The following is a 17,354-nucleotide window of genomic DNA, read 5'->3' as shown; positions in this document are numbered from 1 at the left end:
ATGTTTGGGATACAATGTGGATGAAAACAAGTTACAAAATAGTATGCATGTATGTCCTTCATTTGGTAAAACCAACCATGTTTCCAATATTTATGGCAAACCCGAGTAACTCTTCTAAGAAAATAAATGTTATTAGAAGTTGGGGGAAAACCTAATTCTCCACAAAGCAGTGAATGTACTGTCTTTCATAATGTGGGGTGGTGGGCAAAGATGTTGAAGAATATTTTAATAGTTTAGTAGCCTGGAAATGTCCATATGTTGTGACCAAAAAAATAATTGTGAAACCATGTATATAGTCCTTAACTTATAAAATGAATGAATTTATAAAATAAGTACATAAAAAGTATATATAAAAAGTATACACAATATACAAAAATATGCAAGAAATATACAAAAATTATACAAAGTGTAAAAAGTTTTCATTTAACCCTATATATACATTAGTGGATCAAAGATTCCTGTTCTCCTCAAAAAGAACTGGAAAGAAGTATTTCAAAGTAATGAGTGCTTCTGATTGAGGGCCAGGGTTATTGGGTGTTTTTCTTGTCTGTACATATTTTTATTTTCTAGTATCATTCAAAGAACATCTAGGGGCACCTGGGTGTCTCAGTTGGTTAAGCGTCTGACTCTTTGTTTCAGCTTAGGTCTGATCTCAGGGTTGTGAGATCGAGCCCCACTTGGGGCTCTGCTTGGGTTTCTCTCTCCCTCTGCCCCTCCCCCCAAGCTTGCTCTCGCTCTTTCCCTGTCTCCCTTAAAGTAATAAATAAACCTTAAAAAAAAAAAAAAAAGAACATCTAGTATTTTTTCAACAGGAGAAAAGTAGAAAAACTGTAATACATTAGAGAGAGATTTTCACTTAGAGAAGAAATTCAGCCCAGAAAGTCACTTTTCTTTGATATGGGCAGCTAAGCCTCATAATACTGTTTGATAACTGAGCCATTTGAGGATTTTTGTTTTAACCTGGGCCTCCCAAGGGAGGTGATGCTTTGTAGCCTGTGGTCATTACTACTTCAATGATGCCAACTTAAGATATCAGGGCAGTGAGTGGTTGTTCAGGTGCCCAGATTATCCCTGGGGAGTGTGCCCCCCCCCGCCACCGGGTCTTTGTATATGGCTGGCCTGGGTGGATGCTTAGCTTGTGACTGAGGAATACACTCAATGGAATAAACTCAAGAGCCAAGCTAAGTGAATCCTTTTCACTAGGGTATGGATTTCCAAGATGTAGTCTTTGGAGTTCTAAGAAGCAAGAGATGGTGCATCACCCCAGCCTTTTCTTTGAGAGTCGCTGTGGGCGTTAGCGTTTTCAAGGTTCTGAGAAATTCTGGAGCCAAGAAACAGAGCATTGCAGCCAGAGAAGGGTTGTTAGTGGAATTCCACTGACATTTAGGAGTGGAGAGCCGGGCAGATGGGCCTGAAGGGGAGGAGTAGGCACTGAAGAGGAGGAGGAGATTTTTCTGGTCAAGGGGGTGCCTGTACAGATCTGGGAGTGACAAACTTTTGAGTTCTCCATACCTAAGGATATGGTCTCAAGGGGTAGTTTTACATGTGCATGAAGCTTTAAATGGTTTCTTGAACATGTTGTGGTAGCCTTGAAAAGTGTGTTTAAATCACATTTTGTAAATTACATAAATAAATTCCTATTTTAAGTCTTAGTAGGAGACTTGTTACTTGTAGGAATCTTCGTGATTTCTACTGTGTAAAACCTTAGTGTAATGTATTTTCATGCATCAGGGTTATTTATATCAAGAAGCCATTGACTTTTAGTTCATGGGTTTTCTTATAGCATTTAGAAAAATGAATGACACAATTAACCTCCTACTCACTGTGTCTATAAAGTGGAATCATTTGGCCCTGTTTTCTGCTTGATGTCTGTAGTTCTTCGTTTAAAGAAGTCATGTCAAGTGATGGGTAGAGAACCCCAGACCCCTGTTTTGAGGAGTTTAAAGGCTCTGAAAATTAAATAATCATGTCTACATGCATGTACCTTCCTTTGCTAATTTTGCTGGGTAGCTCTTTAGCTCAGAAAACTTAAGCACAAGGGCAACAGATTAGAACCAAGATTATTTTTTCTGAGTAAATGGAGTTGCTTCACTTTCTAGGTTGTGTGTTCTACCTGTCTTTATTGCATATCTGGCTGTGGTTTCAGCTATGTTTTTACACACAGAAACACACACACACACCCATCTACTACATGCATTGACTTGGATTTTTTTTATATTATATCCATTAAAAAGTGGATGCATGATGTACATCTATGCGATTGGAATTCAGGGCTTCACATCACTTGTCACGTACTGATGTACATAAAGGACCGAGAATGTAACTTGCTTTACTGGGGAAATTACCATGATGGCATTGACATTTGCCTATTACCCCTGTATCACTTTGTCTGAATTGTAAGGATCTGGCTTCCAAATAGCATGGAGTTCACTTCACAGCCTAGTGAGTTATACCGTTACTAGTGACTGTGAATACTTTTCTCGATGTTTATTTTTTTTAAAAGATTTCATTTTTATTTGAGAGAGAGAATGAGAGAGTGAGAGAGCAGCTGTTGGAGAATGAGAGGGAGAAGCAGACTCCCTGATGTGGGGATCAATCCCAGGACCCTGGGATCATGACCTCAGCTGAAGGCAGATGCTTAACGGACTGAGCCACCCAGGCCTTTCTAGATGTTTATAATGGAGTGATGTTTAAAATTGATCATCACTGTTAAAGAATAATTTTCAAAAAGTTAAAAATGTGTTTCATGTAGATATAAAATGAACATACAGGTTTTATTTAACTCAATGAGGAAATTACAGGAAAATCTGAGTACCAAGTTGTGAAATAGATGGTGGGTCAGAGGTTGATAGCCCTGTTGATTGGGATGGCCCCCAGCGGGCCCACTGGGTGATGTCTAGCATACCACTGAAGGGACACCTAGGACTTTCTTTTGTTCCTTTCAAAGTCTTGGACATTTTTTTCTGACATCGTTCTAAAAATACTTTATGAGCAATTTCATTGGTTGAATGCTTATAGTTTTAGACCTTGAGACAAATGCCCTTCTAATTTGTTAAAAGCTGCCTGACAAGATAGGTATTTGGATTTCCAGTGTCTCGTTCTGGTACCATGTCCCCCCACCACTACCTCACCCAAGTGGAATATTGAAAATACGGTTAAGGTGGTAGCACTATTCCTGATATAAATATTCTCGCTAATGACTAAGCAAATACTACTCTCTCTGCTGCTTAGCTTCTTTAAGGGAGAGGTGGGGCATTGTATCATTGGCTATTCTAAATGAAAAATAGAGAAACTGAAAACAACTGAAAAATTCCAGTATTCTTTGTACATACAGCTAAAATGGGACAGCCTGGAAAGCGGCACCTTTTAGGAATATTTAGAGAAATGTTTGTGAATTCCAATTAATCGGGTGAGAAGTCATCATGTGACAGCGCGGGTAATAGTGAATGTTTCCCGTCACTGCCCCAGGAGAGCCCTTGTCGGTCCAAAAGGGGCCTGTTGATTCTCCAGCTGCTGCCCCTGCTGAGGTTAAAGGACACAACTTAGAGACCCTCCCCCAAAGTGGCCTTATTTTCTAGCGGAGAAACCTGCAGTCAGAGGAGAGAGGAACTTGAATAAACCTGCATTTCTTCAGGAATCTGGCCTCAGGTTCCTTACCAAGTGATGTGAGCTGTTCCATCGAAGAGAAGGTGGTTTTGTTCCACCCACACGGGTCCATAGCAGGTCCTTCCCCACAAGTTCAACGTCTGTGGCCATCATGCGCTCTGCCGGAGATGATTTGCTGGTTGTGGAAAGCGGGCAGGGTCACCCCTGGACGGTAAGCACTTGCCACGACAGACCTGGCCCACGGCGCTGGCGCGGACTCTAAGCGGCCTTCTTGGCCTCGTGTACCCCAGCGTCTCACTGGCAACTTCCCCTCGGGTTCCTGGAGGCTAGGTTTTGAGGCGGACATTTGATTGGCTGGCCCCATCCTTTTAGGTTCCTGGCCAGCCTATGAGCGGCTGCCTTGTGGTCAGGTGTTCTTACAGCTCCAATCTGCTGTGGATATGTGTGTGGGGCTGTATCACGTGACTGAGTCCCCGGAAATTGGGGCCGCGCAGACGCCCTGACGCATGTCCACTCACATCCGGTTTGAGTCAAGGCTGATTCTCGGCCGGAAGCGTTTCCCAGGATCTGCCTTGGAACTGGAGTTAATTGGTTTCTCTCTTAGAGTAGATTTGGGATTTCTTTTTCGTCCACATTATATTCTTAGCAGTCAGCTAAATTTTCCTTCTTTCGGGAACAGGAAAGACCCCTTCTGTGACTGGGGGGTGTGTTGCGGCAGCGTGGTTTGCCGGCCCCGGAAGAATTGTCTTCTGAAGTCCCAGTGCTACTTCAAAGTGTTTAAAAAGGAAATTAGAAAGTTCCCATTGTTCTGAGTTCCTTTAATTTTCGTTAAATATTTATTCTTCTCAGTATCTAAGAAGAAACAAGATTCCAAAGGCAAGACATTCGGATTAGTCTTTAAAGTCTGTTTATGGAACTGCTGGCCTGCAGATGCTCCGTGTTTGGGATGCCGATGCTACGGGCCGGGTCCCCAGGGTAGAAGTCACACACCAGCCGGCAGGGTTTACTGAGGGTATAGAGAGCGTGCAGGTGCAGACGGAGACTCAGAAAGGAGAAGAGGGGGTTTAGTCCTAGCTTGGGGTCTGGGGTTTTGGGGAGGACCGCGGTCTGGTGTCCGGGTCCCCCTCGGGCATCCCGGAGCCGTGAGAACAAAGACGAGGGCTCACTCGTTACTCCTTGGAGCCAGGGGTCTTGGAGTGGAGATGTCTAGCTCGGGTGGCTGCAGTATGCGTGTGATTGCTTCATCCTCTCCTGCTCCTTCCTTAGATGTTCTCTGTTCTCGAGAAATCACCGACTCCTTGCCCCTCACAAGGAGGACATACACTCTTTGCTTTACGCGACATGTATAAAGTGGGGGTGCAAGTCCTAGCAAGAGTAGAAGCAGGAAACGGAGCAAAGAACAGGTGTTTGTGGAGACCTTCAGTTCCTCTGTCAGTATGACATAACCTCCGCTTATGAGACTTTCTGACTAGTTGGGGAGATGCTGTTTCAAAGGGAGGCTGCTGGGTCCACAGCAGATGAGACCTTGTTTAGATAGTTTTTTAAAAGAATTATGGCTTTTGATCCTCCTGTAATTAAAACTTTTCTTGATTGTGACATACCACTGCGTAAAGATGGTTTTAATAAAAGGTAAATTATAATCAGATACTAGGTGGGAGTAAGTACTAATTCAGAATTTACTGCATGCATGTGAGGTATTTTGAGAACAATGTTTTTGTTAAGTAAAAGAAAGATCATGTAGAAAATTCCTGTATTATTGTAAATATGTTGATTTCCATTGTTCTTTCTAAGCCCGGTGGTGGGCATGATTGACAGTGAGGGAGCAGAGAGGGGAAGGACATTAGAGAGAACTGCAGAATCAAACATTTAACAATGAACAGAACTTTTGAAAGTGGGTATGACTCCAGTCTTGAAAATGATGACTCAGTGTGCAAAGTAAAGGTGGGTGAACTGACCTGAGAAGTTTGATTTGATGGAATTGGTTGGGAAAAACATGATAGGATTTTGTGGGTGATTATTGATGTCTGCCTTAGGTGCCGAGAGCATGATAGGCAGGGATAAAGCATGGCTCTTGCCCTCGAGGAGCTGTGATTAAATAACATTTGAGGAAGATTATATTGGCACATCCATGGGTAGTGTTTTAGTAACCACCAGACACCGCTCCAATAAAGCAGGGCAGGGCATTGCTGATACCAGGACCTGCCATGTCAGAAAATTCTTTCTTCATTTTGTGAGTGTCTGAGCACAAGTTCTAGGCACCCGAGACTGTTCTGAGCAGCCTTCAAAAGGGAAAATAGGGATAGATTTTCTACTTGGGGTGGAAGCATACCCTTCGGGTATCTGAAGACTTAATTAATATAAAAAATATTACTTTTGTTTGAAAGACCCTTTTCTGTGTCCCATACACCCCTGTTTCTATCAGTAACAAGAAGACATTCGCCAGTCTCACAGGTGGGTTTCAGGGATTAGAATGAGATCCATGAAATGTCCAGGAGTGGTGCCTGGCCCCAGGCAGGGAAGCGCTTATGTTGCTTGATGTTATTTACCGCCCTGGTATCACTTGGCACCCAGAGGTGTAAATAGTGGTATGGGTTTTCCTTCTGGCTGAACTCTGAGCTCCTTCAGAGAAGTTGCTCTTGCATCTCTGTGTGATCCCACTCAGGAAAGGTTTGCTGAATGATTCGGATAAAAGGTACTTTCCTTCTTCCTTCTGAGGAAGGCACTTACCTCCTCCTTGGGGCAGGAGAGAAGGGGTGATTTTTTTGCCTGAGGTCACACTCAGGTCTAAAAGGATTAGCTTCTGGGCGGTGACCATTTTGCTTTGTTCCCATTAATTTCTCTTGTCATTTCCTGGAGTATAGTTGCTTTCACTCTTCATCTTTGGGAATGACTAGCGTCTTGTATTTCTATAAAAATTCTTAACCCCCCCTCCCCGCCCCCATCAAATGCTCTCCTTCGGCTCCCACATTTTAGTGGGCTGCAGTTTGCAAACCTGTCCTTTTCCAGATGAACCTGTTCCTCCAAACTCCTCTATTCAAATGCACTTTATAGAAGAGAAGAAAAGGGAAAGCCCTTTGAGAGGCAGGTTGGGAAATCGCCAGGGTAGTTAATGGATGATTTTTTTGTGGTTTGTGTTTTCTTTTACACCCTGGTGAGCAGCTCAGAGAAGGAGCTCCGGCTTCCCCTGGAGAAGCATGATGTCCTGCACAAGGGGTGAGGGGTGGGGAGGAGACATCCAATTCCCTCTTGGTGCTAGTCTTTAAATCTAGAAAAAGTAGGAGTGTGGTGCAGTGAGGGGCAGATCAAGGAGATCAAGGCTTTCCTGGAGTGTAATTCCACGTCGTTCTGCCTGGCCAAGAGGATGATGCCAGCCACCAGCAGAAGGCAGCCTGGCGGGGTCTGCAGGTGCGCATGGCACCTTCCGGTCACGTAAACTTGACTCGATGCCTGGGTCCCGGCAACTGCCCCTGAATCCCTCCCTCCTGAGAGACTGCTGAGGTTCTTCTCCAAGCAGAGGAGAGAAAGAAATTGTGGAATTAAACTGTGTGTGTTGAGTGTTAGAGATTAGGAAGAAAGCACTAACTTTGTACTTTGGATTTTGTAGTCTCAGATTAAGATTTAATTTGCATTTGCTGTTTATGAGTGAGAATGAGAAAAACTGCAGTGGTCTTTCCTATTCTAATAAGGTGTAATCTTAATGGAAAAATGTAATAAAATAGAAAAGTGTAATTAAATTGATCTTGTGCTGTTACTGGTCTCCGTATTATGCTTGTCTAATTACACACCATCTTCCCCCTGAGGAAGAAACAACTGAATTATAATTGCAGAGTTTGGGCCAGGGCTGCCAACAACAAGCGTGCCCGCTGCGGTTTCCGGTCACGTGTCCGTGGTGGGCAGTGGCAGTTGATTTCAGCATCGTCCCCCCGGGGTTGTCCTGTGGGTGGCCTCTCCCTCCCAGTCTCTCAGACTGGCCCCCAAGAGGAAGCCACTCCTGGGGCGCCTGGGTGCCTCAGTCGTTGGGCGTCTGCCTTCGGCTCAGGTCATGATCCCAGGGTCCTGGCATCGAGCCCCGCATCGGGCTCCCTGCTCGGCGGGAAGCCTGCTTCTCCCTCCCCCACTGCCCCCTGCTTGTGTTCCCTCTCTCGCTCTCTCTCTCTGTCAAATAAATAAAATCTTAAAAAAAAAAAAAAGATGAAGGCACTCCAGGAGGAAGAGATAAGCTTTGAGAGGCCTGGCCCTACAAATACAAACCTGTAAAGTGGGAGCTGGCCATGCCTTGCCGAATGCCGTGAACTTGAATCTTTTCCTTCGTCAGCCTTGCTTCTTTAACGCTCATTGCTTTTCCCTCTTGGAGCCTTCCCCTCCGGTGTGGTCTTTCTTGAGAGGAAGTGAGCAGTAGGAGACACACAGCGGGGTGAGTATTGCTACCCAGGATTAGTGAATAAGGAAGGCTGCCTTATTCTGTCCCCCCTCCCCCCAGTGTTCTTCTGCCTGCCACTGGGTTAACGTCTGTGAAGATCTTGTCTTACTGCACTCGATCTCAACTGAAAGGTAGAGCCACAGCCCTACCCGTGTAAGTTGGATAATTTTTTCCCCCTAGATGCTTTCCTCTGCAAGGTGAGCACAGTTACCTGGCTTACTCACAAGTCCCAGAAAGAACGCCGCCGCCCCCCCCCGCCCCTGCTCCCACTGGTTGTTTCTTCAGGGCATGTGTCTGGTGTGGAATGAAACCTGCAACTTTGTGTGCGCTCCTTGTGCCAGATCCCATCCGCAGAAGATCCCCAGAGAGCTCTCAGCCCCTGGAACCATTAGCTCCTCTATAAAAAGAGTCCATCCAGGCTTATTTTTGTTTCTGTCCTCAAGCCACTTGCTATCAAGACATTACCCCATCTCATAGGAGGAAGGCAGGCCGATACCCTTTACTCAGGACAAACCAGAAGCAATTTGAAACCAGGAAATAGTGAAAGAATCATTAAGTGATTTCAAGTTGACCAGCGGGCTTGGTTGCTTTCACCTGGAAGCAGAACAGTGTCTTTGATACCCCAGAGACTTGATGGGAACGCTTTCCTTTTTTCTCGAACTGTGACCTTGGACAGGTTTGCAAGCTTGGCTAAGTTACCTGATCTCTCGGGGCCCAGGGGCTGCATCCGATCAGCTAGGGATCCTAAGGCCTCCCTGCTTTGCAGGGTTCTCCTAGGATTTAATGTAAAGGCATTTAATTGATTTACGTATGGCGTCAGAAGGTCCTAGCTATTGTCATTGACATTATTTTGTATTTCGCAGTGAGGGTGCAGGAAGGCCCTTTGAGCGACATGCCTTTTGGCGAGCACATCTCAGAGTCTCATATTCACTCTCTTTGGATGTTTTCTTGCCTCTCCCTCTTCAAGTAGCAGAATAGAACATTCTCCTTTTGCACTGTGTTCCCTGCTTTTTGAAAGTAGTATGATTGAATTAAATATTCATGCAGGTATGGCATGTCGTTTGAAGGGGGCATTATCATAGGCTCCCTCAGTAATTTTCTGGTGGCAATTTGCCTCTGCATCTGTGACTTTTTCTGACGGACATCATGTTCTTTTGATTTCCCCTGCTGCAGTGGGAAATGCATACAGAGCATAAAACAAATTAACATGACAGAAAATTACACCTTGTGAAGTGTACGGATTTCTTTTGAAACTTCTCCTTTGAGGTACAGAAAGATAAGTGGGCCTACTTTACAAGTGACAGAACTAGTCAACTTTCTGATAATTCAGAAGACTTTTGTGGACCCCGAATTACTTGGTTCTTTTCCTTTAAATGATTCATGAACAGGAATCATACAATATATTCTGTATATAATTAGCCTGGCCTCTTTTCTGTGAACATTTTTCCTTTTGGTTTTCTGGTGTCTCTAGCCCTGCATAGAAGCCGTGAACAGGAATGGCTTTGGGGGCGCCTGGGTGGCTCAGTTGGTTAAGCGTCTGTCTTCAGCTCAGGTCATGGTCTCAGGGTCCTGGGATCGAGTCCCACATCGGGCTTCCTGCTCAGCAGGGAGTCTGCTTCTCCGTCCTCCTCTGCTGCTCCTCCTGCTTGTGCTCGCTCTCTCTCAAATAAATAGTCTTTAGGAAAAAAAGGAGGAACAGTTTTGCCTCACCTACTGTTTAGCTTGGTGTATCACCCTTACCCACTCTGAGACGCAGCATCCTTATCTGTCTGCCGGCTTCAGAGCAATTGGAAGATCAAATGAGTTGATGTATCAGTACCTTAGTCTAGCTTTTAGCACAAACTCGTTTGGTTATTACCTGTATTTTCATAGGTGTTTTTGTACCTATAGAAAGGAGATCTGGTCTCCTTATTCCCTTCCCTCATCTAACTGCCAGTGGGACATTCATCTATTTATATCATAAAATAGCTTCGTGTCCTACAGTCTCTAGAGATCTTGCAGGTTGACCTCAAACAACCATCCAGTCAGCCAAAACATTTTCCTCCGACGTGTCAACATCTTTCTGAGATAATATCTCCTTGTGGTCAGTGACTACTTGCTTCTGTCTTCCCAGAGCATTTTATTTTGGTCCGGATACAGGGATTCGTGGACTTCCAGGCAGATGCCTGGATAACAGGACCTTGCCCAACAGGCAAACTCATGTGTGGTATTTGAAAGTCAGGGTGATGGTGACCTTTGGGGAGAGTGGTGGCTGCACGTGTATGTTCGCTTTAGGTAAATTAAGCGAGCCACTCAAGATTTCTGTGTTTTTCTGTATGCAGGTAATATGTTAATACAAATGTTAATTAATTTTTTAAAAAGGTAACTTTTGGCGCACCTGGGTGGCTCAGTGGTTTAAGCATCTGCCTTCGGCTCAGGTCATGATCTCAGGGTCCTGGGATCGAGTCCCGCATGGGGCTCCCTGCTCAGCGGGGAGGCTGCTTCTGTCTCTCCCTCTGCCACTCCCCCTGCTCGTGTGCATGTGTGTGCTCTCTCTCTCTCTCTCACTATCTCTCAAATAAATAATCTTAAAAAAAATAAAAGGGTAACTTTTCCCTCTTTCTGCAGATACCATAATTCACACATGTATTGGAAGGGTGATAGCTCATTCTTAGTTGAGAAAGTCTTAAATGAAATTAAGTGAGGAAGAAGTCTAAGCGTGTAAGGGGATGTGGGTTGAAGATGACTTATAAGCTCTTTGATCATACACATTCGTATGTAGATGGTCTGTAGGTGTTCTACTTGCTAGTGATTGTGTTCGGTAGAAAATGAAAATTTAAACAGGTTGCTACCCTTTTACCCTGTAGTTGTCATTCTTCTAGTTTGAAAAATGATTCTTTCTTGCTTCTTTATCTTTCTCTGTATCATCAATTAGCAAATTATTTGCCTGAGTAGAGAAGAGATAGTTTATAAAAGTGTATGATTTTAAAACTCATGCTATACCATTAGGTGCACTTGCTGTATACAATTTTTTATTAGCCGTGGATTTACATGCTTGCTTCTGCATGGCTTTGCCTAATAAAGTTGACTCTCTATACCGTGACAGCCAGAAATTAGCTGGGAAGTGGGAAGGAACAGTTTTTGCTGTGGATAGAGAACAAGAAGTAAACAATAGTTACCCTGGATTATAGGTTTTTCTTTTAAACAGCTCATTGTCTTATAAGCTGCTCATTACATTTTAATTTACTTATTTTCTTCTAGGTTGGAAGGAAGATTGATGCAGACAAAAGCAACATGATTCAGGTAAATGGGTTGTTTTTTTTTTTTAAAGATTTTATTTATTTATTTGAGAGAGAGAATGAGATAGAGACAGCATGAGAGGGAGGAGGGTCAGAGGGAGAAGCAGGCTCCCTGCCGAGCAGGGAGCTCGATGCGGGACTCGATCCCGGGACTCCAGGATCATGACCTGAGCTGAAGGCAGTCGCTTAACCAACTGAGCCACCCAGGCGCCCCCGGTAAATGGGTTTTTAATTTCTTTATGTACCTTTTATTCTTGGTTTATATTTCCCATGTTTTCCCACTGAGAAGAACTAAAAAAAAAAAAACCCAATTTTTGTGGCCAACTTGAATATATAAAGAATGTTTTGGGTATATAGAGGTAATCATCAAATGCCTACTTATACCATTTAATTAGTCACATATTGTATATTTAATAGTCGTGTATTTCTGTCAAACAATATTATGACTCATACCGTTTCCTACCTCAGAGTAATTTTCTTCCCAGTCCTTACATGCATATCTGATGTCCGCATCTCTATTATTGGTCACGTCTTTGAAGCCCCCAGGAGCATTTTCCAGAGCACGTTACCCATTTTAGTTGTTTGCAACGCAGTGCACTTGGAATCCGTGTGTGATGCTGTAACTGGAAGTTTTACTCCCAGCTCTAAGTGACCATATGCCCGATGTTAGGACAGCTGTTATTCTGGAGATCTCTACTGGGTGACGGTTTGTAGGTTGGCTTTGTTAAATATTCTGTCCTGCTTGCTTGCTTCCATCTATTCATTCATGCATTTTATTTATTTTGAGGTAATTACATGCACATTGTTTGCAGTTAAAATAATTCTATAACAGGGATGCTTGGGTGGTTCAGTTGGTTAAGTTTCCGACTCTTGATTTTGGCTCAGGTCATGATCTCGGGGTTGGGAGATCGAGCCCCGCGTTGGGCTCCTCTTGCAGCGCGGAGTCTGCTTGGGATTCTCTCCCTCCCTCTCCCTCTGCTTCTCCCCTGCTCATGCTCTCTCTCTTACAAATAAATAAGTAAATCTCTGGGCGCCTGGGTGGCTCAGATGGTTAAGCGTCTGCCTTCGGCTCAGGTCATGATCCCAGGATCCCAGGGTCCTGGGATCGAGTCCCACATCGGGCTCCCTGCTCCTTGGGAGCCTGCTTCTCCCTCTACCTCTCTCTCTCTCATGAATAAATAAATAAAATCTTTAAAAAAAACCCCCAAAAAACAAATAAGTAAATCTTTAAAAGAAAACACAATACTGTAACAGCCATTCCCCTTTGTTCACATGTTGCCAATACTCCTTTGCCTAGAGGAGCCCTTTCCAACTCTTTTCCTTATATTCTCTCACATTTGCCTACCTATTTCTAAACAACACACCATATGCTGTAAGTACCATTTATTGGTCTCTTTTAAAATTTTAGACTTTTATTGATTTCCTGCTAAGGATTTAGCCCTCACACGTCACCCCTTGCCCTCAGTGTGCTCTGCCTCCTCCTGTCTCCATTTTGTGCTTATAGTTGTGTTATGGTGTGTGGATACGTTAATATTTAATGTTTGCTTTATTGTGACTGTATTTTGTTTGTAGCTGAGCTTTGTAACACTTACGTGTAAATGTCTCAGGCCGTTCTGCTTCCCAGCTGGTTGTGTGTGATCTGCTTTGTTCGTTTCTCTGGAAAATGTTTGACTCTTCTTTGTTCTCAGAATGCTGAAATTTCCAGCTGGGACATAGGTCTTAGGATCTTTGATGTCAGTGGTCCTTTCAGTTCTGAAACTCATGCCCTTCAATTTGGGAAATTTTCATGTACTACTCCTAGGATGATTTCCTTTCCACTCTTTTTTCTCTTTCCTGCGAGCTTGTTAGTTGGTTATTTGGACCCACTGGTTTGATTCTCTTTGTCTTCTTATGTTTTTTTCTGAACTGTTTTCCATCTCTGTGTGTTTTTGTTATACTTTCTGAGAGATTTTCCTATTATTGTCGAACTTTTAATTTCTGCCAGCATGTTTTAATTTTTATTGGTCTCTGAATATATCATTTTTAAAAAGAGGATCCTGTTCTTGTTTCACTGGAATAGGGATGGTTTGTCTGGCTCTACCAGCTGGGGAAAAGATCTGGGATTCTAATAGGCGCCCCCCCCCCCTTTTTTTTTGCTTAAAACAACACAGTGGTTTTTTGACCTTATAGTTCTGTAGGTCAGAAGTCCCCTGACGGTTCTCACTGGGCCACAGTCAAGGTGTCTGGTTGCGTTCCTTCCTGGTGGCTCTAGAGGAAAATCCGTTCCCTGCCTTGTTCTAGCTTCTAGAGGCTGCTGACTCCCTTGGCTGTTGGCCCCTTTCCAGGCAGGGGCTGCTTTAAATGAGCAGGTCATGGGGCGCCTGGGTGGCTCAGTCGTTAAGCGTCTGCCTTCGGCTCAGGTCATGATCCCAGGGTCCTGGGATCGAGCTCCGCATTGGGCTCCCTGCTCGGCGGGAAGCCTGCTTCTCCCTCTCCTACTCCCCCTGCTTGTGTTCCCTCTCTCGCTGTGACTCTCTCTGTCAAATAAATAAATAAAATCTTAAAAAAAAAAATAAATGAGCAGGTCAAATACGTCTCATACTGCATTTCTCTGACCTCTTCTGCCTCCCTCTTTGACTTTTTAGGAACCTTGTGATTACATTGCACCCACCTAGATAATCCAGTATAATCTCCCACCTTTTTTATATTGTGGTAAAAAAACAAAATATATAAAATTTTCCATTTTAACCATTTTTAAGTATCTAGTACAGTAGTGTGAACTATATTGATATTGTCATGCAGCAGACCTCTAGAACTTTTATATTGTGCAAAACTGAAACTCTTTACCCATCGATCAAGCTCTCCCTTCCTCCCTGCCCCAGCCTCTGGCATCTACCTTCTACCCCCGATCTCTAAGAGTCTGACTGCATCACATACCTCATGGAAGTGGAATCTTACAGTATTTGTCTTTGGGTGACAGGCTTCTCTTACTCAGCATAATGTCCTCAAAGTTCATCCGTGTTGTAGCACATGACAGGATTTCATTTTTTAAGACTATGTATTAATATTCCATTTTATGTCTGTACCACTTTTTCTTTATCCATTCACCCATTGATGGACATTCAGGTTGCTTCCACCTCTTGGCTATTGTGAATAGTCCTGCCGTGAACCTGGGTGTGCAAATGCCTTTTTTTAGTTTGTTTTTTATTTAAAAAATTTTTCCATATTTTATTCAACTATAATTAACATACAGTGTTCTGTTAGTTTCATGTGTACAATATAGTGATTCAACAATTCTGTACATCACCCTGTGCTCATCACAACAGGTGCACTCCTTCATTCCCATCACCTGTTTCCCCCACGCTCCCATCCACCTCCCCTCTGGTGACCATCAGTGTGTTCTCTGTAGTTAAGATTTTGTTTGTTTCTCTTTTTCTTTGTTTCTCACTTGTTTTGTGTCTTAAATTCCACATATGAATGGAATCATGTAGTATTTGTCTTTCTCTGACATAATTCACTTAGCATTATACGCTCTAGCTCCATCCATGTCATTGCAAATGGCAAGATTTCTTCTTTTTTTATGGCTGAGTAATATTCCGTTGTGTATATATACACCACATCTTCTGTATCCATTCATCACTCAGTGGACACTTGGGCTGCTTCCATGATTTGGCTATTGTAAATAGTGCTGCAATAAACATAGGGGTGCATGTATCTTTTTGAATTAGTGTTCTTGTATTCTTTGGGTAAATATCCCATAGTGTGATTATTGGATAGTAGGGTAGCTCTATTTTCAACTTTTTGAGGAACCTCCATACTTTTTTCCACAGTGGCTGCACCAGTTTTCATTCCCACCAACAGTACATGGGGTTCCTTTTTCTCCATTTTCTCACCAGCACCTTGTTGTTTCCTTCCTTCCCTCCTTTGTTGCTACTCTGACAGGCGTGAGGTGCTACCTCAGGTGGTACTGATTTTCATTTCCCCCCATGATCAGTGATGCTGAGCACCTTTTTATATCCCTGTTGACTGTCTCTGTATCTTCTTTGGAGAAATGTCTCTTCAAGTCCTTCGCCCATTTTTTAAATTGTGTTATTTGTTCTTTGGGTTGAGTTGTAGGAATACTTTATGTATTCTGTGTATTAACCCCATTATGTAATTTGTAAATATTTTCTCCCACTTCATAGGCTGCCTTGCGACTGACGGTTTCCATTTGTCTGTTTTTGCTTTTGTTGCCTGCATTTCTGGTGTCAGATGCAAGAAATCATTGCCAAACCCAGTGTCCTGAAGCTGTCCTCCTGTGTTTTCTTCCAGCACTTTTTAGGGTCAGCTCTTACGCGGAGCCCTTGAATCCATTTTGAGTTCATTTTTGTGCTTGGTGTTAGGGAAGGGTCTGACTGCTCTTTATGCAGACTTTTAGCCAGTCCCCCTCCTCCCACCCCCTTCCCCTCTCCTTCAGAGGAACCTCAGCTCCATTTCCTGAGTCTTCCAGGGGCAGGCAGCTGGGGTTTTGTTTGCTTCTCTGGGCAGTGAGGTTCCAGCTGGCTCTGGCGGGCTCAGCGGTCATCTCTGCTTTCAGCTTCCAGAATGTCACTGATGTCTGTTGTCTGCTCTCATCTACTTTTCTCTTCTCTTTCTCCTTAGGAGTTTTTGTCTTTTTCTCTCTCTTTACCACAATTTTAATTGTAGGGGGATTTCGAGGGAAGCAGAGATAAACAGCCCCATTCCGTTGGATCATCAATTACTCCAAATCCAGATTGCTCTTTTAAATGATATTTAATATCATAATAAAGAAATAAATGATATTTAATATCATTTAAAAGAGCAATCTGGATTTTGGGCTTTTAAAAAATGGTATCTCATAAACGCTATTGTCAGGATGTACCTCCAGAAATAACTGTTCATTCTATTCCTTTGCTTCCTTTTCTGTTAAAACATCTAAGGCCAGCTTTGATTGAAGCTACTTCCCCGAACATTAGTTTATAATTCAAAATAAACCGATTTTTGTTCGTAATACGAGGTCTTCAATGTAAGATGATACCTGTTTCCTGAGGTATACTTTTCTCGTGGGTGGAAAATCTTTGATTTATCTTCAGGTCTCTACACTGTATGTTGGTATCATCAGGACATGATGTACATACCTGTACCACCAAAAGTACCATGATGTACTTTTATGTAAGTGTATTTTACTCTGGAGCTTTAATTCAATACTCTTGAGCCAGTGTAATGGCAAGCCTAATTTTTGTTACTTTTTTTTTTAGTTTGTGACAGTAGCTTTCTTGGCCACTGTACATATCTTCCTCAACTTACTGTGGGCTTACGTTATGATAAATCCATCGTAAGTTGAAAGTATTGTAAGTTGGAAATGCATTTGCTACACCTAACGTGCTGAGCATCATAGCTCAGCCCAGCCTGCTTTAAATGTGCTCGGAACACTGACATTAGCCTCCAGTTGGGCAAAATCCACTAACACAAAGCCCATTTTATAACAAAATGTTGAATGAATCATGTAATTTATTCAGTACTGTCCTGAAAATGAAAACCAGAAGGGTTGTGTGGGTACAGAATGGCTGTAAGTTACCCTCGTGTTTCGTGGCTGCCTGGGAGCTGGGGCTTGATGCCTCCCAGCATCAGGACTCAGTATTCTACCATATATCGCTAGACCAGGAATAGGTGAGGATTCAAAGTACCATTTCTACTGAGTGTGTATTGCTTTTGCACCATCGTAAAGTCAAGAAGTCATAACTTGAGCCATCACAACCCAGAGACCACCTGTATTTGATTATTTATAGCTGTAGCCCTATTTCTCACAGACAGGATAAAGAGAGGGTAATGGGGGGCGCTGTCTTAGGCCCTGACAAGGTCCTCGTGGCTGTTAGGAGTGGTCTCTTTTGTTCTAAGAATTGTTTCCTCACACAGTTAATTCTGTTGGGTAGGCTTCAAGATATCCGCCACCCTGTTTGGTACCTGGCCTTAGAGTTTTTATCCTGGGGCCCAAGAATGGGCTTCAGAGAATTGAAGGACTTTCTGAAATTTGAGTGGTATTAGAATAGCCTTCACTTTCATCAACTAGT

At 43.2% G+C, this 17,354-nt stretch overlaps 1 protein-coding gene across 19 annotated transcripts in view; it reads left to right on the top strand.

The window, feature by feature from the left end:
- The window catches only part of SGMS1 (sphingomyelin synthase 1), a 265,936-nt gene that overhangs the window by 114,173 nt on the left and 134,409 nt on the right, over positions 1-17,354 (top strand). For 15 of the 19 annotated variants that reach the window (XM_064594553.1, XM_064594557.1, XM_064594549.1 and 12 more), the window contains one exon: positions 11,267-11,308. The exons of 3 other annotated variants lie outside the window; for them this stretch is intronic. The gene's annotated coding sequence lies outside the window, so the exon portion shown is untranslated. Of the gene's footprint in view, positions 1-11,266; positions 11,309-16,307; positions 16,456-17,354 lie in introns of those variants that run through there. One more of the 19 variants, XM_064594561.1, reaches the window with a different exon arrangement.

This window comes from Mirounga angustirostris, unplaced genomic scaffold (genome assembly GCF_029215605.1).
Source record: "Mirounga angustirostris isolate CCGP_5_RB_7025 unplaced genomic scaffold, mMirAng1.0.hap1 SCAF_6, whole genome shotgun sequence".
In the NCBI taxonomy this organism is placed as follows: domain Eukaryota; kingdom Metazoa; phylum Chordata; class Mammalia; order Carnivora; family Phocidae; genus Mirounga; species Mirounga angustirostris.
Note: the sequence above shows the minus strand (reverse complement) of the source record. Positions and strands in the feature narration are given on the sequence as shown.